The following is a 22101-nucleotide window of genomic DNA, read 5'->3' as shown; positions in this document are numbered from 1 at the left end:
AACCACTAAGCACTGAGCCCGCTGGCCACAACTAAGATCTGATGAAGCCAGATAAGTAAATAGATTATTTTTAAGAAATATCTGAAAGGGGAAGGGAGGAGAGGGTGAGAGGAAAAAAAAAAAAAAGAAATATTTGGAAGAATCACTGCATGCAATGAAGCTAATTTTACCAACATATTCGTTACTTGAAAATATTATGACAGTTACTCTCCAAAACTATTTTTCCTCATTTTAGTTTCCCATTTTAATATAAAAAGAGCTCAATTTCTTTTCCTGCTGACTTAAAAAGATGACTGTATGTTGATAAGACTAAGATGACAGTATAAGCAAAAATACTGGCACTTTGAAAGTCTGTTTTAATATTACTTGTGCACTGTCCTATTTGCCCAAATGGAAAACTTGAAAGAGAAAAGAATAACTGTGATTACTGAGAAATATACAGACCTCTTAGATGGTTTATAAGTATTATATCCATCTGAATAGCAGTGAAAAAAATAAACTTCTCAGAGTCCCTACATATACTTCATGGGCATATTATAATAATATTCACTTTTATATTTTATATAAAATAAGGTGTTTTATATTTTATATATAATACGGAGAAGGCAATGGCACCCCACTCCAGTACTCTTGCCTGGAAAATCCCATTGACCGAGGAGCCTGGTGGGCTGCAGTCCATGGGGCCGCTAAGAGTCGGACACGACTGAGCGACTTCACTTTCACTTTTCACTTTCACGCATTGGAGAAGGAAATGGCAACCCACTCCAGTTTTCTTGCCTGGAGAATCCCAGGGACCGGGGAGCCTGGTGGGCTGCCGTCTATGGGATCGCACAGAGTTGGACACGTCTGAAGCGACTTAGCAGCAGCATACACAGCTTATATTCCCCACACAATTTTCACATATATTATCTCACTTGAGCCTCGCTATTACCTTGTGAGGCAAGTGAAACAGGCCTGTTGGTCTCACTGTGCAGTTGAGGACACTTCTGTGCAGGTAGAATGACTCAAGCTCAGACTTCAAGATCATTTGCCTTTTATCATTGGAACTTCAGTTTAGAGGTTGTTGTAAAATGAGAAATTATGTAGTGATGGCTTCTAAATTTTCATAGTCTTTACAGTCTCACTTTCTTGTTTTAATTTTTTTAAAGAAATGTACACATACTTTTATTTTTTAAATAGTATTTGCTTTATTATTGCAAAAGTAAGTAGATGGGGAAACAGTGGAAGCAGTGTCAGACTTTATTTTTGGGGGCTCCAAAATCATTGCAGATGGTGATTGCAGACACGAAATTAAAAGACTCTTACTCCTTGGAAGGAAAGTTATGACCAACCTAGATAGCATATTCAAAAGCAGAGACATTACTTTGCCAACAAAGGTCCGTCTAGTCAAGGCTATGGTTTTTCCAGCGGTCATGTATGGATGTGAGAGTTGGACTATAAAGAAAAATCTGAGTGCCGAAAAATTGATGCTTTTGAGCTGTGGTTTTGGAGAAGGCTCTTGAGAGTCCTCTGGACTGCAAGGAGATCCAACCAGTCCATTCTTAAGGAGGTCAGCCCTGGGTGTTCATTGGAAGAACTGATGCTAAAGCTGAAACTCCAGTACTTTGGCCACCTCATGCGAAGAGTTGACTCATTGGAAAAGACTCTGATGCTAGGAGGGATTGGGGGCAGGAGGAGAAGGGGACAACAGAGGATAAGATGGCTGGATGGCATCACCGACTCAATGGACATGGGTTTGAGTGAACTCCAGGAGATGGTGATGGACAGGGAGGCCTGGCGTGCTGCAATTCATGGAGTCACAAAGAGTCAGACACGACTGACTGACTGAACTGAACTGAATAGTTTATTATTTTGAAAAGAAAAAATAATAAGCAATTATATATAAATAATAGGCAATGAAAAAACACCAATCAGTGGTAGCTAACTCATGATAAATATTGTTCCAGCACTTTTTTCAGGTAGGTATGTAGGTAACTAAATCGGTAAATGAGAGAGATGCAGATAGATAGAACAATAATCATTTTGAATGAAAACAAGATCATACTGTTGTAGCGTGTTAAACTTTGTTTTTATCACTGAATGTATTATAAATGTCTTCATTATCTACAAGTATAACTGTGTGACATCCCTTTTGATGATTAAATAATATTCTATTATATGAACTTACAATTTACTTGACATTTGGTTTATCTCTGTTTTTCATTATCAGATAGAGTATCTTTATAATCCTGTTGTTAAATTCTGTGAGCATCTATCTCAACTGATTTATTTATATCTAACTCCTAGAAATGGAGTCTCTAGATCAAAGGGTATATATACTTTATACTACATTGACAGATTACCTTCCTGAATTGTTTTCTCAATATATAGTTTTACAGCCAGGTGAGACAGCCCTTTTCTTTCAACCTCACCAGTACTAAGCATTAGCATTTTAATACTTGACATAACAGTTTACATTTTTATGTTGTGGCTTATGCTTACATTTCTTTAAACAAGATAAGGTTGAACATTTTTTCAGTGTTTTGAGGATAGTTAATTTACTCTGTGATTTGCCTCCTACTCTGCATTTTTCTACAGGGTGTATCTTTTTGTTGTTGCTTTATAAAAACTTTATATATTAAGGAGTTAAATTTTGTTATGCATGTTTCAGTCACTTTTATCATGTTAAAATGTATTCTTTTCTTTTGTCTTTTACTATCAGATTTTATTAATTATGAAATAATGTTGAATTTTCAGTCTGTTGAGATGATTGTGGCTTAATTAATCTTTTTAATATGTAGAAATGTATTCATCAACTTCCCACTTGCTTTCTTTTATTTTGTTAATGAAACATGACATACGGGGAACAAATGGAGACATAAGGGGAACTCTTAGGTCTCAAGCATCTTGGCCACTGTCTGCAAAGTCAATATTCTGGGGCTGCTGTGTTTGTTTTTGACAACAGTCAAGTCTTCTAGGGCTTTGAGTAATTACCAAATGTGCGAAATATTTGAATGATCCTGCTGATGGTTGTTCTGATCCTTCTTCACTGCATTCTCTATCAATTCCATTTAGAGATTTTAAAACAATATCCCTGCTTAAGGGAACTTTTAGTACTTTTGTTGTTTTACAAACTCAGTGGGTGACTGCCAAAATAACAGCGATAAATAAAACTCTGTAGTAAATTGCTGTGCTCTGTGGATGCATTGTATGAAAACACCCTCGTGAAAAAAATATTACATTTCATTTTGTACCACTATGCCTAACTTTGTGATTTTTCTTTCCCAACTGAAAATACTGAGTTCTTATTTTGACATGCTAGCAAACAGCACACCTTAATCCCTGTTTACATTTACCATTAAAAATTATAGATTTTTGCTTTTGGAACTGAACTTAATAATGCAATTTTAAAGTCTTCAGAACCAATCAAAAATCTCTTGAAATTAAGTTCACTTAAAGAAACCCAGAAAACCGCTCTCCTCATGAAACTTGGTAGGATATCATCTGACTCCTGTTATAAATAGCCTGTTTGAAGAGATAGCAGTAAGTTAAATTATGAAAAATTTTCCAAGTAATTTATATCCATTTCTGAATTTGGACAGGGCAGAATTATATATATATATATTTTTTTTATGGTGGCTGATGCTCTGTTATGCAAAGATAGTGTGCCTTTTCTGTTGTCAATGGTTTGCAGAAAAATTATACTTTTTAAGACTTTGAAGAGGCGCAAGATGATTTTTTTTTAAGGTTTATACATTGCTCAGAATCTAAGTGAAAAATATTCCAAGAAGCTGTGACAGCCCAGCCATATGTGTCTGTAGAGGACTAAATTTCATCACTTGTGCAGAGAGCCTTGCACTCAATAGCAAGTGAGTTTGGGGCATCCTGGAGCTAGATATAAGAGATGAATTCTATCATAGATTGGATGACAGCTACATTTCTAAAACCCACTAGTTCCTTAATTCTGTCTTGAGGCCAGAGAAAAGGAAACAATTAAATTCAACACATACCCAAGGTGACACATTTTTGAAAGGAATCAGATTTAATGTCAGCTTTATAGTACATGGGGAAATAATCACTCTCAGAAGAAGTGGAGTTCTCTGTTGCTTAGTCCTCAAAGTCTGCATGAATCCCCCAAGAATAATGAGCAAAGTGAGACTGAATAAGTACTCTACTCCTTAAGACATCAAGGTGTCTGGTAGTGTAGACAGATCAATAGCATTTGCTTCTCCCTTTCCAGAAAAAAAAAAAAAAAAAAAACCAGCACTGAACCTTTAGGGCAGGGATTGTCATTCCTCCACCAGCGTCTCCCTTTCCTCTCCCTTTCTGTCTTTTCTCCATCTCAGGTCCTCCTTTATCACCTCTGCTGCTCTTGCAGCATCTTCTGTCTGATTCCTAGAGTTTATCAGTGCCTAACTTACACTTTTCTAAATGCGATCTATCCCCATTTGAGGGATTTTAGACTGTTGGTACATAAGTTTTATAAAAGCATTGTGAGACCAGAGGTTCCTCATCCTTCAGATCTTTTGTTGAAAGAGACTCTATTCAGTAGTCATATTGTTCTGTAGTGGGCCTTTCCACTATTCAAAGAAAACCACTCCTCAGACATACAGTGGAAGAACTAGAGATAAATAATTCCTCAATATAGTTTGATTGATTCAGAAAGAGCCAAAAGGTTTTAGTGGAAACTAAAGAGAATGAGATTTCTAAGAATTCCCATGGAATTATATTTGGACATAATGAAAACAGAAAAAGCAAAAGATTGACTAGCCAAGGTGCTACCAAGAATTTTAAATTATCTATGCATCTGTTTTCTCATTCATGCATTCATCCTCCCTGAGAAGAGGTTAATACCATCTCCACATCACAAAGCTGAAGCTAAGCTGTGTTCCCCCGAGGTCTAGCCCAGTTGCTCTTTATTGTAGATTACTAGGCATTGTAGGATTATGATGGTTTGTACTTCCTTGAGCTGAGCATTCCTTTGGAACACTGAGCCATGCTCTGTAGCAGAATGTTTGCTAGTAGAAAGGTTGATGACATGTGCTAAGAGAACATGACCCCACATGTTCTGGTTAAAAGCCGAATACCCATTATTCACTTGGGCTTTTATTGTTAGAGTCTTGAGAGATTAGCAAATCTTCATAAAATTTTGTTTCACACAGAAGTAACAGAGTACTTAAAGAGAAACGATTGTGATTTAATAACTTTTGTCTTCTTGAGAATGCTCTCCTTCCACTCTTTGAGGTAAGATTGATTGATTGAAAGTAGATTGAAGATAAAAAACTCTTAGATGGTAGTGCAGTGTTCCAGCTATGGGCAGGGACCCACGTGGACTGAACTCACAGCCCAGCATGTAACCCTTAATGGGTTGTGTGCTCTTGGGAAATTTTGCTTAGAAATGTTCACCTCTGAAAATGAGAGTCATAACAGTGCCTACATCATAGGACCGTGGTGAGTATATGTATGCTGAATGCAAAATGCTGAGAAAAGTTCCTGACACTTTTTCTAAAATATTTGCAATTATTATTAGAATTAACCAATAAAAGAAAACTGCTACATCTCTAGATTTAAATCATCAAAGAAATATATTAATTCTAATAATGAGAGTATGTAAAATTATAATTCTGTTGAGTGGACGTCATAGAGTTGATTCAGTCCCATGCAAACAATAGCTGACTCCAGCATAAGAAGTTCACACTTCTATTTATTTGAGGATACCCAATTTGTACTCTTTCTCATTCTTAACATTTTGATGTTTTTCTTAATGAGCAAGAGAAGAGATGCCATTTCTATGGAGGCTGTTTCTGTTCCTCAGTCTACTTTTTGATATAAAGTTGGAACATCATCTTGCACATGAATGTGGCTCTCGTTGGCAAGGGACACTGGGATGATCTTTTGGCTCCAGACATTCAAATCTAGGGCAGGATTTAACGGAAGCCTTGCTCTTCCTGCTATTTTTCTCAGGCTTATCACTTTTTAAGCATTTGGTCATAACATTCCCTACACCTGTTCTTTCTGTGTCTCTCCCATATAAGTACACATGGTATATATGGATACATGGGCATGTGGTGTGTTTGTGCATATTTGTGTGCATGTTGCCATACCAGGATCTACTAGTTAAGTTCTTTCTCCTAAAGCAGAGCAGCAGTCAGACTGATTAGACAGGAACTCGAAAGGCCATTTAGGCAAATCCTTTTATTTCAAGTAACCCTTCCCACAAACCAAGGGGAATTGTCTACTCATCAAGAAATAGATTTTTTTTTCTATCTTCCCTTAGTCCTGTACAAAAGTGTATTTTTAGTGGTTCACCAGATGCTGCCAACAATTATAAAGAATGGCATTTTAATAGTAGACATTATTGATATAGACAGAAACCTCAGTGAAACAAGACAATGTTTCATTTTGTTTTTGTTCAAGGCCCTGAGCTTCCTACAAAAAAGGTGAAATCATATAAATGGCAAACAAATCTATATTTGGAGTGAAGACACATTGTTACTAGCTTAATTCCTCTGGTTTTTGACTTGCATATTTGACCTATCATTTTTAGAAGTTATTTTCACTGTAAATAACAAAAATAAAAGCCTGGAAAAGTATTTCTGTAGCATCAATTGCATCATCCAAGCTCAGAGAAAAGTCATTGGTAAGACAGAGTTTGGAGCACCCAATTTTCAGTTATTAAACTGTTACTTAAACCACTAAACCAGGATAAGTAAATGCAGATCCTGCAGTCAAACAAAATCCCAAGCTGCTTGAGCCTCTTATCGAGTTCGACAAAGTCACCTCTTTGGGGGAAATTCTTTGTGAATTCCTTCTTTATGTAAAATGACTTAGACCCCTGTTGCCCACTGAAAATGCTTTTATACCCAGCCTTTAATCAGAGGATTTGCAAGATGAGTGTTTTCTCTTTTTGGAGCATACAAAAATGTTAATATACTTGCTACTGTGATTAATTTATTATTTAATTCTATGTCTATTTCCTCATGTAATGAATTAGAGTCTCCATGCTTCTGTCTAAGAAACCCATTTGTTTCTAGTATATGGTTGCTGTGAAAGCATGCCCTTGAAACTTGGATTTCCTCCACAGCTATTATACATTAGATAAGACCTCGAAATTAGACAATTGACTGAACTGAGGGAACTTATGGCAAATTTATTAGAACTGACTATGAAAGTTTCTCGAAACCAAAGAAGAGCATTAACTTCATAACCTGGAGTTTGTTCCATCAAAAATTCTAGAATTGTCAATCCAGCTGGTAGTGCTAGAGGAACAGTTATGGGTTAGTCATAGCAGCTCGTACAACAGGGAATGGATAGAAAGCAGAACATGGAAGTCTTAGTAAATATAAATCATAGAGATAGTGCCTTGTTAGTTTACCTTGAGAAGCTCCAAATACACTAATTTATTTTCTTCTGATTTAAATAAAGCTAAGTAAGTGATGATTTATACTCTGGGTAACTGAAGAGTTTTAGGTAATCTTTCTAAAAGAAAAACATCATCCAGAATTAGTACATTCATGCCATGCTGCATAATGAGATCAATCTTCATAGGTGCAAGGCCTAGTAAATTGTCTACAAAAAATGTCTTTCCACCATCAGGATTTGTTGCAGCCCTTACACGAATTACCAATTGTGTAAATACTTCTGTTTTGAACTTGAGTCTTTATTTTCCTTGAGAAGTTAGAAAACAGAGAATATGGCTCAAACTTGAACTGATGGTTGAAAGCTTTGGGTCATTTTAACAAATTGCTGCATTTCCGTGGTTGATGGCTGTGGCAGAATTTATTTTGTCACACCCAGTACCTATGACTCTGGCTTCCCTCGTGGCTCAGTTGGTAAAGAATCTGCATGCAATGCAGGAGACCTGGGTTTGATCCCTGGGTCAGGAAGAGCCCCTGGAGAAGGAAATAGCAACCCACTCCAGTACTCTTGCTTGGAGAATTCCATAGATGAAGGAGCCAGGCAGGGTACAGTCCATGGGATCGCAAAGAATCAGACACGACTGTGTGACTACGTTTTACTTCTACCCAGTACCCAATCCCAACCCTACTCACTTACCTGTCCCTATACTATAGGCTGTAAAGTTTATGGATTGTCTTTTCTAGTCTCCCTTGTAAGTATGGGTGACAATGTGACACAGTTCTAACCACTGAGAGGTAGGTGGTTGTGTACTGGCAGTGCCTCGGCTCCAATTCCTTTCCTCCTGCTTGGATCAACAGCAGAATGAGTGGAGCAGCAGCAACCATCATGACACCATAAGGAAAAGACTTTGAGAGATATTGCATCCAACACGTTTGAACAACTAAACTCGATCTGGTGATTGCCTGCATCTAGAATCCTTGGTATCTGAATTTTTGAACTCTGTATACATATATAGATGTCTCTATAGGTGAAGGCCTCTGTCCTTCATCCTACTAAATAGAATGGAATAACTTCATCATCAGAAGTACTGATTCACTTGTTCATTCATTATTCATTACATTATAGCATATGACTGAAGTCAGCATACAATATGGCTAGGTAAAATAAATTTTTAATAATGAGAATTACAGGGCAAAGAGAATATAATGGTAGAAAAGTGAAATAAAGCCAGGAAAACACAAAAATGTATCTAAAAGTTATATATATATATTTTTTTTTAGAGATTAAACAAAAATTTGGCTCAAATTCTAGCATCCAGTGCAAAGGAGTATACATAATGAATTATATGATGTACAGTGTCCATGAGAGAGAAACAAACCAGTTGCTTAGCAGAGGGCTGACTGCTGCTGACTAGGAAGTGATAGAGATATTTCCCCCATGGACCATCACAAAGTGGTCATTGTGTCTCATAGGGAACAAAATCTTCAACTGTTTTCATACAGTTACATGTTTTATAGGCTTTTTTGTTTTTTTCTTGGACTGTCTCTTAATATATGCTGATGTTATCTGCCAAATTGCACTTTAATGAAAACAACTTTATAAGTCACCAGTAGGATACAATATCAATTCATTTTGCTCTAAAAGTCTAGTTTAGTCCAGAGTATAGCCAGGAGTATTCAGGAAAATGGAATGTGAGAATGTGATCAGAAAGTACCACCTTCAGTAGTCTCTGTCGACCAAAGTTTGGTAGCTATTAACAGGTGCTGAGTCACAAAATGTTTATCGTTGGTTTCTACCGTATAGTAAAGTGCATCAGCTATACATACATCTCCTCTTTTGTTTTAGATTTCTTTCCCATTTAGGTCACCACAGAGCACTTGAATAGAGTTCCCTGAGCTGTTTGATAGGTTCTCATTAGTTACCTCTTTATACCTAGTATCAATAGTATGTGTATGTCAGTCTCAATCTCCCAATTCATCTCACCTCCTTCTTCCCCAGTTGGAGTCCGTATGTTTGTTCTATATGTCTGTGTCTCTATTTCTGTTTGCAAATCAGATAATCTATACAATTTTTCTAGATTCAGCATACAAAATATTTTTAATAAATGTAACTATGAGGGCTTTCCTGGATTCTCTGAAAAGACAGATAAGATGGCATGTTCCTTTCACACTCTGAGGTTATAAATGAAGGCAAGAGATGTATAAATCCCTCTAAGCCACCTTATCCTTGAGAAAATACTTGTTGATCATGGTGTTTGGGACTCTTGCTCATGGAAGTTGGAGAGTGACTTGGTTGGCCATCCCACTGTCTTCCAGGGCAGAGCAAACTCCCACAGTGGCCAATCAAAGCCTGATTCCCAGAACAAGGATGTGAGCATCATCTAAGCTAATATATCCTAGTTTTGGAATTTAAAAAATGATGACGTTTTAATAAAAACAGTAAGTCTTTTTAATGGACCATTTACTCTTGTTCCTCTCGTGTTCATGCTTCATCAATCTAGGCGTCTTTCTCTTTCAAGAGAAATGAAATCCTGATTAAGTTGTGTCATATTCATAACTTGAAATCTGTCTCCAACATCATGTTCAGTCTCTTCCCACCAATACCCTTCTTTTTCTTCATTTGCCCTATCTTCACATCCACCCAACCGCTCATCTCTGCTTTTTTATTATATTATCATACATGGAAAAGCAACCTGAATAATTCTATTAATATATACCACTACTACTAATAATAGCTAAATTACTGGGGATTTACTAAGTACCAAATCTTTGCTAAGCTCCTGTACGTATATTAAGTCATTTAACCTGTGTAGTAATGCTATAAAGATAACGATCTTTATCCCAGGTTTTTTGACACGGAAGATTTTGGAAGTCACGTTAAATAGTAGAACCAAAATTCAAATCCAAGCTATCTTATCCAGCACTGTCATTCTTAACCATTCTGCTTTTAGAAGTCCAGCTGACGAAGTATAGAATAAAAGTTCTTTGCCCCCGTTACCAAGGAATCAGCAGAGAATGGCTCCTTCTAGAATGTCAGCAGCCCCTGGTCTCCCTCCGTCGGCCTGACCTCTGCTGTGTCCCTCTCTCAGATCACAGTCTACAGCATATTTCAGATGTCTGGTTGAACATTTCTGTGCAATCATACAGCAGCTAGAACTTGTGCAATTTGTTTTTCTAATGCTTTCTCATTATGGAAGCTCCTGGAAAGCCACTGATACAAGGTAGAGGCGATTACACAGTCACTTAGGTCAAATCCTGAGTCTGAATGGAACCACAGTATTAACACTGAAGGACACATGAGAAACGCGGTTTGGTTACAAGTCTCTGCCTCTGCGTAGAAGTTGTATGTTTCCACTCTGAGTGTAATTTATGATGCTTTGGAGGCATCATGAGCTTACACTAGTGAAACCATCAGAGGACTGATGGTCAGGAGATAAAGATTCCAGTCCAGCTCTCCCAGGCTGTCTCTGTGACTTTAAACTGGCCTTTGTTTCCTCATCTCTCTCAGAAATACTCATGACTGCTGGGACTTCCCACTGCATTAGTGTTGTGAAGACATGATTAAATAAGCTATTTTTTCCTTTGAAAATGTGAAACTATACTATAAGTAAATGATACAAAAGCATTTTACTCTCTTCTGCCTTTTATCTGCACAGCCATTATCTAGATTATAACTCTCTGCTCTTTTTTTTTTTTTTTGCTATCACTTTATTCATTGGGCTATACTCTGTTGGGTTGGCCCAAAAGTTCTTAAGATATACGAAAAAACCCAAACAAACCTTATGGTTAACCCAATAAGTAAATTATTCAACTCTGCAAATGTAAACACAAAATGCTTACTAATTAAGACTTCATAGTCAGAAAGTACAGAGCCATTTAAATACCTCAGTTTCGGTTCAGATTTTTTAATTCATCTAAAATTCCTTCATTGTCCTCTGTCCAATCGGGTAAGAATTCAGAGCCATTTCTAACTTGTCAGTTTCAAAGTAAGATAACACTTTGTTTTTATGAGTTTTGAATAGTCACATGGAAGGCTTTTCCCCCTTTCTGTTAAAAATCCTTTCCCTCAGAGTTGGAAAAAAACATGAATGTCTTCAGCCAAAGGGTTCAATCATTTGAGTAGAGGCTCTTTTAGGAAAGTGCCTGAAGATCACAAAGAATAAAAATGCCTTCTCAACCGTTTAATTCAACAAGCACTTACTGAGCAACTCCTAGGTGTCAGTTAATGTAAGAGCCCCTCTGGGGAACCCAAAGATGAATGAGACATGGCACCTGCCTTTTATTAGGGCACAGGCCAGTGGAAGAAAAAGACTCAGGCAGACATTACTCTCAAACAGGATCCACTAGTAACTGATCAGTGGAAGCAAGGAGTGATGTGAGGGAAGAAAAAGATTAATTCTCACTAGGGCATATTAGCAGGTTTTCCTGATGAGGGGGATCATTTAAGCTGTTTCTTGAAAAATGGTAACAGGACAGAAGGCAATTGCAGGCTGAGACAACTAAATAAGCAAAGAAAAAAAAAAAAAAGGTGCTGGGAGGGGGCTTTTTGAGGAAACATAAGGAGACAAATTGACTGGGTTCTAGAGCTTGGGAAGCTGCTAGAGGGCTCAATTCTGACTGCTTTATGGAGGGTTTGGAGGCCAGATTGCAACTATGAAATTTGGAATCCACCATGTGCAATAGGAGGCAATTGAAGGTTATAATATTTTATTCTCTCTCTCTTTTTTTTTTTTTTTTGCAATTAACACCTTGAAATGAAGCCTTGAGAATTCCCTGGAAGTCCAGTGGTTCGGACTCAGCACCGTCACTGCTGGCAGCTTGGATTCAATTCCTGGTTGGGGAAGTAGGATCCCACAAGCTCCATGTGGTGTGATCAGAAAAAAAAAAAAAAAAAGATAAAAATAAAGAATAAAGGCAACCTTTCTTTTTACGTCCCCCTCCCTGGTCCATGTTAATGCCCCTCCCCTAATGTCATAGAAGATTATGCATACCAAAAAAAAGAGTGTATAGCATAGTGTGTTAAAATTGCCTAGTCACTTATCTCTTGCTCTGCTAGGCTGGTAGCTCAGGTGGTAAAGAATCCTCCTGCAATGCAGGAGACCCTGGTTCAATTCCTGGGTCAGGAAGATCCACTGGAAACGGGATAGGCTACCCACTCCAGTATTCTCTGTCACTTACAGAAAGTGAGATCAAGGATGAACAACAGAATTTAAACCCCCAAATAATTGTTTATTGATCTATAATGTACTAGATGCTTTTCTAAGCACTTTACGCATGTATCAACTCATTTAATCTTGAAATAAGCCAAAAAATTGAGTGTTACTATTACCCACTTTTTACAGGTGAGGAAATGGAGGCCAGCAGAGATTGTATTATTTGCCCAAAATCATGCAGTGTCTAAGGGTTAGAGCCAGGATTAAAATCCTCACAGTCTAACCCAAGGAGCTGAGCTCTTCACCACTTTATATAATACTACTATATAATAACTTTATAATATACTCTATAATCCATAAATGAAGATCCTTTTGTTGGTGAAATGATGTAGAAGATTTGAGGAGATGAGCAAAATGATAGGTTTTTATTGTCCCCAAATCTGGCTCTTGATAACAGACTCACAATCTCATTGATCTAAATGCACCCAGCAGGAGACGGTGATTCCTGCCAAGTGTAGTGGCCCCCATATCTGCTGTCTTCCACACTGATTAAGTATCAGCAATTAACCTCTGCTAAGTCTACTTAGTCGGTTAGTAGCTCTCCAACGTGTGTAACTGGGACCAGAGGGAAACCATCCACCAGTAAGAATGACTAAAACAAGCTTTTAGTACACCTCTCTGCAGGAATATCTTCAAAGACTCAAGTTTATGTGTTAAAATTTAATGACTCATTTACGGCACATATTTTCTGAAAATTCAGTCCTTTTCTCAGGAGGGAAAAACAAAACAGAAAGCATTATAGTGAGAAAGAAAGAGACATCTGAAAAATGTAGCTGGTAAAAGCCTACACCATACAAGAAACAAAATATCTGTTCAATATGTAAATATCTGACTCTGTTCTGGACGTTATATTAAAACATCTTGATTGAGGCACTTTATGGTAACAGATGAAAGTCTGTTGACAGTTCTAAAAATAAGCCAACACTTTAGCTTTTCTGTGTTTCTTAAATTTGGTGAGACATTTTTGTTTGGATTCTGCAGGAGCAATTTAAATGGCTTTGAGAACTGAATGAATTTTAAAAAGAATGAAGATTTGCTTGGCTGCCAGTCTTCTAAGGACTTAACCCTTTGAAACTCAGTTTCCTTAGCTGAATGGGAACAGAAAGGACTTCAAAAACATATCCTCCATTGGATAATTAATTAAATAGTGCTTGAAGAAAATATTTTTATTCTAGAGAAATACTTCAAATATAAGCTGTTGTTGAGTTACAACAATTTATGCCCTTGGTAAACAAGCAGACTAAATGGAGGATACATCTGTTCACTGCTTTCCTGGTCATTACAGCCAGGACAATAAGATCTGTTAAATATATTCAAACAGAAGAGCTGGAGAAAATATATATAGATTATCCCTCCAAGGGTATTTGCACATGAGAAGAGGGTCAAGAATGGGTTAACTCATTTCCTTCCTCCTGCCTCCCTTCCATGTCTTCACTTCCTGAATATTGAGTGCCTCTTAGGTTGTGATATTGGGGATATCATTGGGGATAAAATGATTGTATCAGCCATATAGAAATTCCCTTTTCTCTTTCCCCCCATCCTATCAAAATTTGTGTTCTTGATGTCATGCTTTAGGAAGTGGGATTTCAGCTTTGTCCAAGGAGAGCTGCTTTCACTGAGGTTTTCCTTAACGCCCTTCATATTTTAACCGTTTATAAGCAGCAAATGTTTTGTGTTAGGCATTATGCAAAAAAAGCCAACTTTGACTGTAATTAAAGCATCCAATAGGTGAAGACTCTCCCAAGATATGTTTCAGTAATTAACCATCCATAATTAAAATGGAAAGTGAAAATAATGACAATTGACTCTCATATCAGTTGCAGTGAAATAATTTGTATGGTTGTATGTATCAGTGCTTCCAGAATTGACTTTTCCATTTTATTCCTTTATCCTTTTATTCCAGAACTTATTTCATCACTTTCCTCTTGGCCACAAGCAAACTTTGAGGACTAAGGATTAAATATCATTGGTTACCAAACCAATATCCACAAGAACTGCCAGCTTGGGAATTAGCTGCTTATCCAGTCCCTTTCTGTTTTCTCCATATCATCTACCCTGATTCTCTTTTTCAATTACCAAGGACAGTGTGGTAGTCTAAAAAGATTACTCAAAGATTTGTCACTGGTTTTGACCCATGTTCAGCCACTAACTAGCAGTTGATATTTATCATGTCCCTTGGTTCTTCCCTGGTTCTTCCCTTGGTTCTCCACCAGAGCTTCCCTGGTGGCTCAGAGGTTAAAGCATCTGCTTGCAATGCAGGAGACCTAGGTTCGATCCCTGGGCTGGGAAGATCCCCTGGAGAAGGAAATGGCAACCCACTCCAGTATTCTTGCCTGGAGAATCCCATGGACGGAGGAGCCTGGTGGGCTACCGTCCACGGGGTTGCAAAGAGTCGGACACGACTGAGCGACTTCACTTTCACTTGGTTCTTACCTTCTTCGTGCACTGGATTGGCTAAAAAGTTCATTTGGGTGTTTCCATAAGGTGTTAGGGAAAAGCCTGAATGAACTCTTTGACCAACACAAATATTTAATGAACTGGTTGCATCAGGTAAAGTGGTTGTATTAAACTAGAAGAGGACTCATTCTTTGTTTCTCTGGAGTCAGGCTAAAACTAACCCTGTTTCCATTCCTCATATTTTTTCAATTAAGTGGCTGGTTTGACCTCTGATTTGAGCAATTCCAATATCAAACCCCGAGTTCCTCTTTAAAAAAATATTTGGTGATGCCTTATCAGATCAGATCAGATCAGTCGCTCAGTCGTGTCCGACTCTTTGCAACCCCATGAATTGCAGCACACCAGGCCTCGCTGTCCATCACCAACTCCCAGAGTTCTCTCAGACTCATGTCCATGGAGTCAGTGATGCCATCCAGCAATCTCATCCTCTGTTGTCCCCTTCTCCTCTTGCCCCCAATCCCTCCCAGCATCAGAGTCTTTTCCAATGAGTTAACTCTTCGCATGAGGTGGCCAAAGTACTGGAGTTTCAGCTTTAACATCATTCCTTCCAAAGAAATCTCAGGGCTGATCTCCTTTAGAACGGACTGGTTGGTTCTCCTTGCAGTCCCCAAGGGTCTCTCAAGAGTCTTCTCCAACACCACAGTTCAAAAGCATCAATTCTTCGGCGCTCGGCCTTCTTCACAGTCCAACTCTCACATCCATGCATGACCACAGGAAAAACCAGAGCCTTGACTAGACGAAACTTTGTTGGCAAAGTAATGTCTCTGCTTTTGAATATGCTATCTATGTTGGTCATAACTTTCCTTCCAAGGAGTAAGCATCTTTTAATCACTGCAGTCACCATCTACAGTGATTTTGGAGCCCAGAAAAATAAAGTCTGACACTGTTTCCACTGTTTCCCCATCTATTTCCCATGAAGTGGTGGGACCGGATGCCATGATCTTCGTTTTCTGAATGTTGAGCTTTAAGCCAACTTTTTCACTCTCCACTTTCACCTTCATCAAGAGGCTTTTGAGTTCCTCTTCACCTTTTGCCATAAGGGTGCTGTCATCTGCATATCTGAAGTTATTGATATTTCTCCCAGCAATCTTGATTCCAGTTTGTGTTTCTTCCAGTCCAGCGTTTCTCATGATGTACTCTGCATATAAGTTAAATAAACAGGATGACAATATACAGCCTTGACATACTCCTTTTCCTATTTGGAACCAGTGTGTTGTTCCATGTCCAGTTCTAACTGTTGCTTCCTGACCTGCATACAAATTTCTCAAGAGGCAGATCAGGTGGTCTGGTATTCCCATCTCTTGAAGAACTTTCCACAGTTTATTGTGATCCACACAGTCAAAGGCTTTGGCATAGTCAATAAAGCAGAAATAGATGTTTTTCTGGAACTCTCTTGCTTTTTCCATGAACCAGTGGATGTTGGCAATTTGATCTCTGGTTCCTCTGCCTTTTCTAAAACCAGCTTGAACATCTGGAAGTTCACGGTTCGCATATTGCTGCAGCCTGGCTTGGAGAATTTTAAGCATTACTTTACTAGTGTGTGAGATGAGTGCAATTGTGCGGTAGTTTGAACATTCTTTGGCATTGCCTTTCTTTGGGATTGAAATAAAAACTGACCTTTTCGAGTCCTGTGGCCACTGCTGAGTTTTCCAAATTTGCTAGCATATTGAGTGCAGCACTTTCACAGCATCATCTTTCAGGATTTGGAACAGCTCAACTGGAATTCCATCACCTCCACTAGCTTTGTTCGTAGTGATGCTTTCTAAGGCCCACTTGACTTCACATTCCAGGATGTCTGGCTCTAGGTCAGTGATCACACCATCGTGATTATCTGGGTCGTGAAGATCTTTTTTGTACAGTTCTTCTGTGAATTCTTGCCATCTCTTCTTAATATCTTCTGCTTCTGTCAGGTCCATACCATTTCTCTCCTTTATCAAGCCCATCTTTGCATGAAATGTTCCTTTGGTATCTCTGATTTTCTTGAAGAGATCTCTAGTCTTTCCCATTCTGTTGTTTTCCTCTATTTCTTTGCACTAATCGCTGAAGAAGGCTTTCTTATCTCTTCTTGCTATTATTTGGAACTCTGCATTCAGATGTTTATATCTTTCCTTTTCTCCTTTGCTTTTCACTTCTCTTCTTTTCATAGCTATTTGTAAGGCCTCCCCAGACAGCCATTTTGCATTTCTTTTCCATGGGGATGATCTTCCTGAAATAAAACTCATAGATAATGCAATCTTACTTACACACAACTAAAACAAGATATCAATATATTCTCTAGGTTAAATAAATGAGAAATGAAAGGAAATTAATTTAGAATAAAATAATATGCATTTCAACCTGTAAGTACTCAGACCTCAATATATAAAAAACAGTGAAATATTAAGATGCTTCCACCTGGTCAAAGACTCACTGTAGATGTGACAACAAGCCCAGATTTTGATTCACCTGTGTTGATACAGATGGATTGTATTAATGACTCAGTGGCATTGCTGTTGGTGATGTGATCTTCCAGAATGGTAAACAAGATTTTGTCAACTTCCCCAAAAAGTACAGTCTTCTCTAATTTCTATGGTAACTACATAAAAGCTACTTTATGTGTGCGTGCGTGCGTGTGTGTGTGTGTGTGTGTGTGTGTGTGTGTGTGTGTTAGGCTATAGGCTCAGAAAACAGTAAACAGAGTTTCACTTATGTGACTGCCCCAAGGGGACATTTAATGGTCCTGCAAAATTCGGGGCAACTCTTCTTGTGAAGACGTGAGCTGAGTGTTGCAGGAGATCGAGCATCCTTGACCTTTGCTTACCACACCATTAAGAGGAGCACCCACTGCTCTGAGGACTACCCCTGCTCTGAGGACCACTCTGAGAACTACTGGAGATGAGGAGACTCTCTGCTTTCCTTCAGATTAGCACAGAGTGTTTATTTGGTTTGAAGAACTTTTCATGAGCAGTATATTTATTTTACTTGAGTTTTGGCACTTGAACCATCTAAGCAGACAAGAATTTGATGGATCTTTTGAGCTCTTGTGTCTACAGTGTCTAAACCTGTTAGAAGATCAAAAATATCTTATGATTAAAAGAAAAGAAAAAGGAAAGGAATGTACTTTCCAGGCTTTGTATATGTACCCCCCTGCCCCCGCCCGTGAAGACCAAGGTAAACAACAAAATGTTTTTGAATTACAAGTGAATGGATTAAAATACTATCATTTAAAAGGGGCTTCCACAGTGGCTCTTCAGCAAAGAAGCCACCCTGCAATGCAGGAGACGCAGGAGGCATGGGTTCTGTCCCTGAGTTGGAAAGATCCTTTGGAGGAGGGCATGGCAACCCACTCCAGTATTCTTGCCTGGAGAATCCCATGGACAGTGGAGCCTGGCGAGCTGCAGTCCATGGGGTCGTGAAGAGTGGAACACAACTGAGTACACTGAGCATGCATGCACATAAAAGAATACAGGGAAAGGAAAATATATAGTAATATTAGTATATATATTATATATATATATATATATTCTATAGTAATATAGAATTGAGAAAGACATGTTGTGAATGGTTGAGCCAAGATAGACATTTTGTGAAAAAGGAAAACAATTTCTTAATGGAAGAGTAAAGTACAAGTTTCTACAGATATATGCCCTTTGCATTAATAGCATTAATAATAACTACCAACATTTACATAATGTTTACAGTGTGCTGGGTACTGTTCTAAGTGCTTTACGCATGTTAAATCATTTCCTCTTCACAGCAATACCCATTTCACAGGTGAGAAAACTGAGGTACAAATACATGTAGTACATTGCTTGAGGTCATATGGCTACAGTGAAAGAGTTGGGGTTTCAACATAGTTTGATACCTTACCTGTATTTTCAACCACTTTTTTATATTGTTGAGGCCTATGTGCTGGTTCCTTAAAATAATACTTTAAAATAATATTTTTGCTGAATAAATTAATTGTGCTATTATAAAGCTATGAAAGATTTAGGCTAATGGGATTGAGAGAATGAAAGGTCAGGACAATTCTCCGTTGTGAGACAGTCTCCCACACACATGGGCAGGATATCAAGCATCTTTGACTCCTGCCCACTAAATACCAGAATTCTGTATTTTAATTATACAAAGATCACATGAAGACTTTCTCATGGTAACACTTTAAAATTCAGAAGTTTACAGAATGAAATCATCTTCCTTCTCTCTTCTAACAATTCCTCTCTTTTCCATAAAAATAACAGTTTCTGTATCTAAGAATTTATAAATACACACATATACACACATAGTTTTCTAACAGAAAATGACTGTGAAGTACATACCTTTTTTTTTCATTTCTATGTTTCATTAATTCTTGTCATTTTCTCCTACCCAAATATATGGACTTTTCTAATTTTTAATGGTTGCTTAATAAACCATTGTATATGCTGATATTTTGTAAATCATTCCCCTATTGATATACTACTTAATTTTAACTTTTAAAATAAAAATTATGATTTTCTTAGGCAAATAAATTCATGTTCATTACCAATGTTTTGTTAAAATGGATTCCTGGTAGTGAAATTTTACTGATATTGCTAATCTTTCTTCTAAAATGGTTTTCCCAAGTGAACTTATATTAAGAAATGAGTTTGCCATTTTCTTGTTCCTGGGCCATCAATGTGCATAATTGATTTTTTAAAAAGTTTTGCCAGTGAAATCTGTAAAAATATGATAAAAATCATTGTTTTAAATTGCATTCACTACTAGGGATATTAACACCTTTTCACTACTTTGTATCTGTTTGTATTTCTTTTTTACAGATAATTCCTTTTATTCTATTGAATTATTTTTCCCTTGGTTTAGCATTTCTCTCTCTCTCTCTCTCTTTTTTTTTTTTTTTTAGTGTCTCTCATGGTACAGAAATTTAAATTGTAAACAAGCAAATTTTTCAATCTTTTCCTCCATGGATTCTGGATTTGATGTCTTACAGGAAGGTCCTCCCTACACAAGACTGTAATAATTCAATTATTTGTTATTTTATGGTGATTATGTAGATTTTAGTTTAGGCCTTTAGACCGTATGGGTTCATTATTTGAGAGATAAACATTGTCTAAATAATTCTAGTAAATGTGTATAGGATATTTACCACACATCAGGCATTGGACTAAGTATTTTAAATGAATTGCCAAGTTTAATCCTCCCAAAATTCATGCAAGATACTGCTATTTTCTTATTAACAGTATATGAGGAAATTGAAACACAGCCTATTAACTTGCTTAAAAGTTATTAAGAAGTTAATAAAAAAAAGTTAATATGAGAGAAGTTAATAAAAGCCAATGAGAAACAAATTTTAACTCAAGCATCAAGGTTCAGGTGGTCAGACTTCACTCCACAGTGTATATTTAAGGATTCTCAAAGTTCTTAATTCTCATAGTATTTTGTTAGGATGAAAGCATGTCCTCATAAAATCCCATAACTGTGTGATCTTTGTTCTAATTCCACAGCAATGTAAAGAGATGGGATTTGGGACTCAGCATATATATAAAATAGTGGTTCCTAAACTTGCACAAGCATCACAGTCTCTTGGACAGTTTATTAAGTGCAGATCTGGAGGCCCACCCCATAGTATCTGATTCAGTAGGCCTGGGGAGGGTCCTGAGAATTTGCATATGTAACAAGTTGCCAGATGTTGAGGCTCCTCACACATGATAAACCATTATGTTGCAGTGTCTGAATGAATAATTGAGTTGTCCAAATACAGAGCTTAAGAACAGTCCATCATTTAACTGATCTGAAATGCCACTGCTGTCTGTGAATTGCTAGGTGTGTCTAGATTTCTTTTTCAACTCTCTTCCATTCCATGAATGTATTTGTCTATTTTTTAACTATACTATCTAATCACTATATCTTTACGGTACATCAGTATTGATATCCAGTGGGGTAATTCCTCTTTAAAAATACGAAGTGGTTTTTCAAAACAATTGAGGCTATGCTAGGCTGTTTGATTTTTCAGACAATCTAGAGAATAATCTTATCAAATTCCATGATGGGTTTTAGTTGGTACCATATCAAATTTACAAATAAATGTAAAAAACAAGTAAATGTAAAAATAAATGGCTATCTTGCCAATATATCTAGAAAAATTGTATGTTCTTCATATACTGTTCTGGTCTGCCTTTTATTTCTGTCAAAAGACTTTGAAAATGTTTTTCATAGAAGTCCTTAACATTTCCTGTTTGGTTTGTTTTTAAGCAGTTTATATATGTCTTGCAGTACTGAAGGGGTCTATTTTGCTTTTGCATTTTGATTAGTTGTTTCTCATATAAAACTATTGATTTTTTAAATAATGATCTTACATTCTTATTAGTTCTAATTGTCTAATTGTTTTTGTTGGCTTCCCTCATAGCTCAGTCAGTAAATAATCTGCCTGCAATGCAGGAGACCAGGATTCGATTCCTGTGTTAGGAAGATCCCCTGGAGAAAGAAATGGCAATCCACTCCAGTATTCTTGCCTGGAACATCCCATGGACAGAGGAGCCTGGTGGGCTATAGTCCATGGATTCGCAAGAGTCAGACATGACTTTAGTGACCAAACCATCACCAATTGTTTAATAGTAGATTATCTTGGATTTTTGGGTCAACCATATTATCCACAAATAAGCATGTTTCTTATGCTTTTCTAATTGTTGTGGACAGTGTTTCCACTTTAATGTTGAATAGTAGTGATAGTAATGGGCATCTTTGACTTTTTCTTGATTACCTTGGAATGATTCTAATGTTTCATGACTAAATATGTTACCAAACCAAACTTCGGTCTGGTCACCTGTAACCAGTAAAGCCAAACCTCCTGACACCAGGTTGTGGTGAAGAAAAGTGCAGCAGTGTTTACTGAAGGTGCCACACAGGGAGTCTGGGTGGCTAATGCACAAAAGAACCAAACTTCCTGATGGCTTTCCGGGAGAGGTGTTTTTTTGTTTTGTTTTGTTTTGTTTTGTTTTAATCTCAGTTTTATTTATTTATTTTACTTTACAATATTGTATTGGTTTTGCCATACATTGACATAAATCCACCACGGGTGTACATGTGTTCCCAATCCTGAACCCCCCTCCCACCTCCCTCCTCACCCCATCCCTCTG

General features: G+C 37.4%; 1 protein-coding gene and 1 non-coding gene across 2 annotated transcripts in view; both read left to right on the top strand.

Moving 5' to 3' along the window:
• The window catches only part of DTNA (dystrobrevin alpha), a 451246-nt gene that overhangs the window by 30655 nt on the left and 398490 nt on the right, over nt 1-22101 (top strand). The window lies entirely within an intron of this gene.
• On the top strand, nt 14768-14839 carry TRNAC-GCA (transfer RNA cysteine (anticodon GCA)). The gene has a single exon. It is a non-coding gene; the product is annotated as a tRNA-Cys (tRNA).

Source organism: Bos indicus, chromosome 24 (assembly GCF_029378745.1).
Source record: "Bos indicus isolate NIAB-ARS_2022 breed Sahiwal x Tharparkar chromosome 24, NIAB-ARS_B.indTharparkar_mat_pri_1.0, whole genome shotgun sequence".
In the NCBI taxonomy this organism is placed as follows: domain Eukaryota; kingdom Metazoa; phylum Chordata; class Mammalia; order Artiodactyla; family Bovidae; genus Bos; species Bos indicus.
Note: the sequence above shows the minus strand (reverse complement) of the source record. Positions and strands in the feature narration are given on the sequence as shown.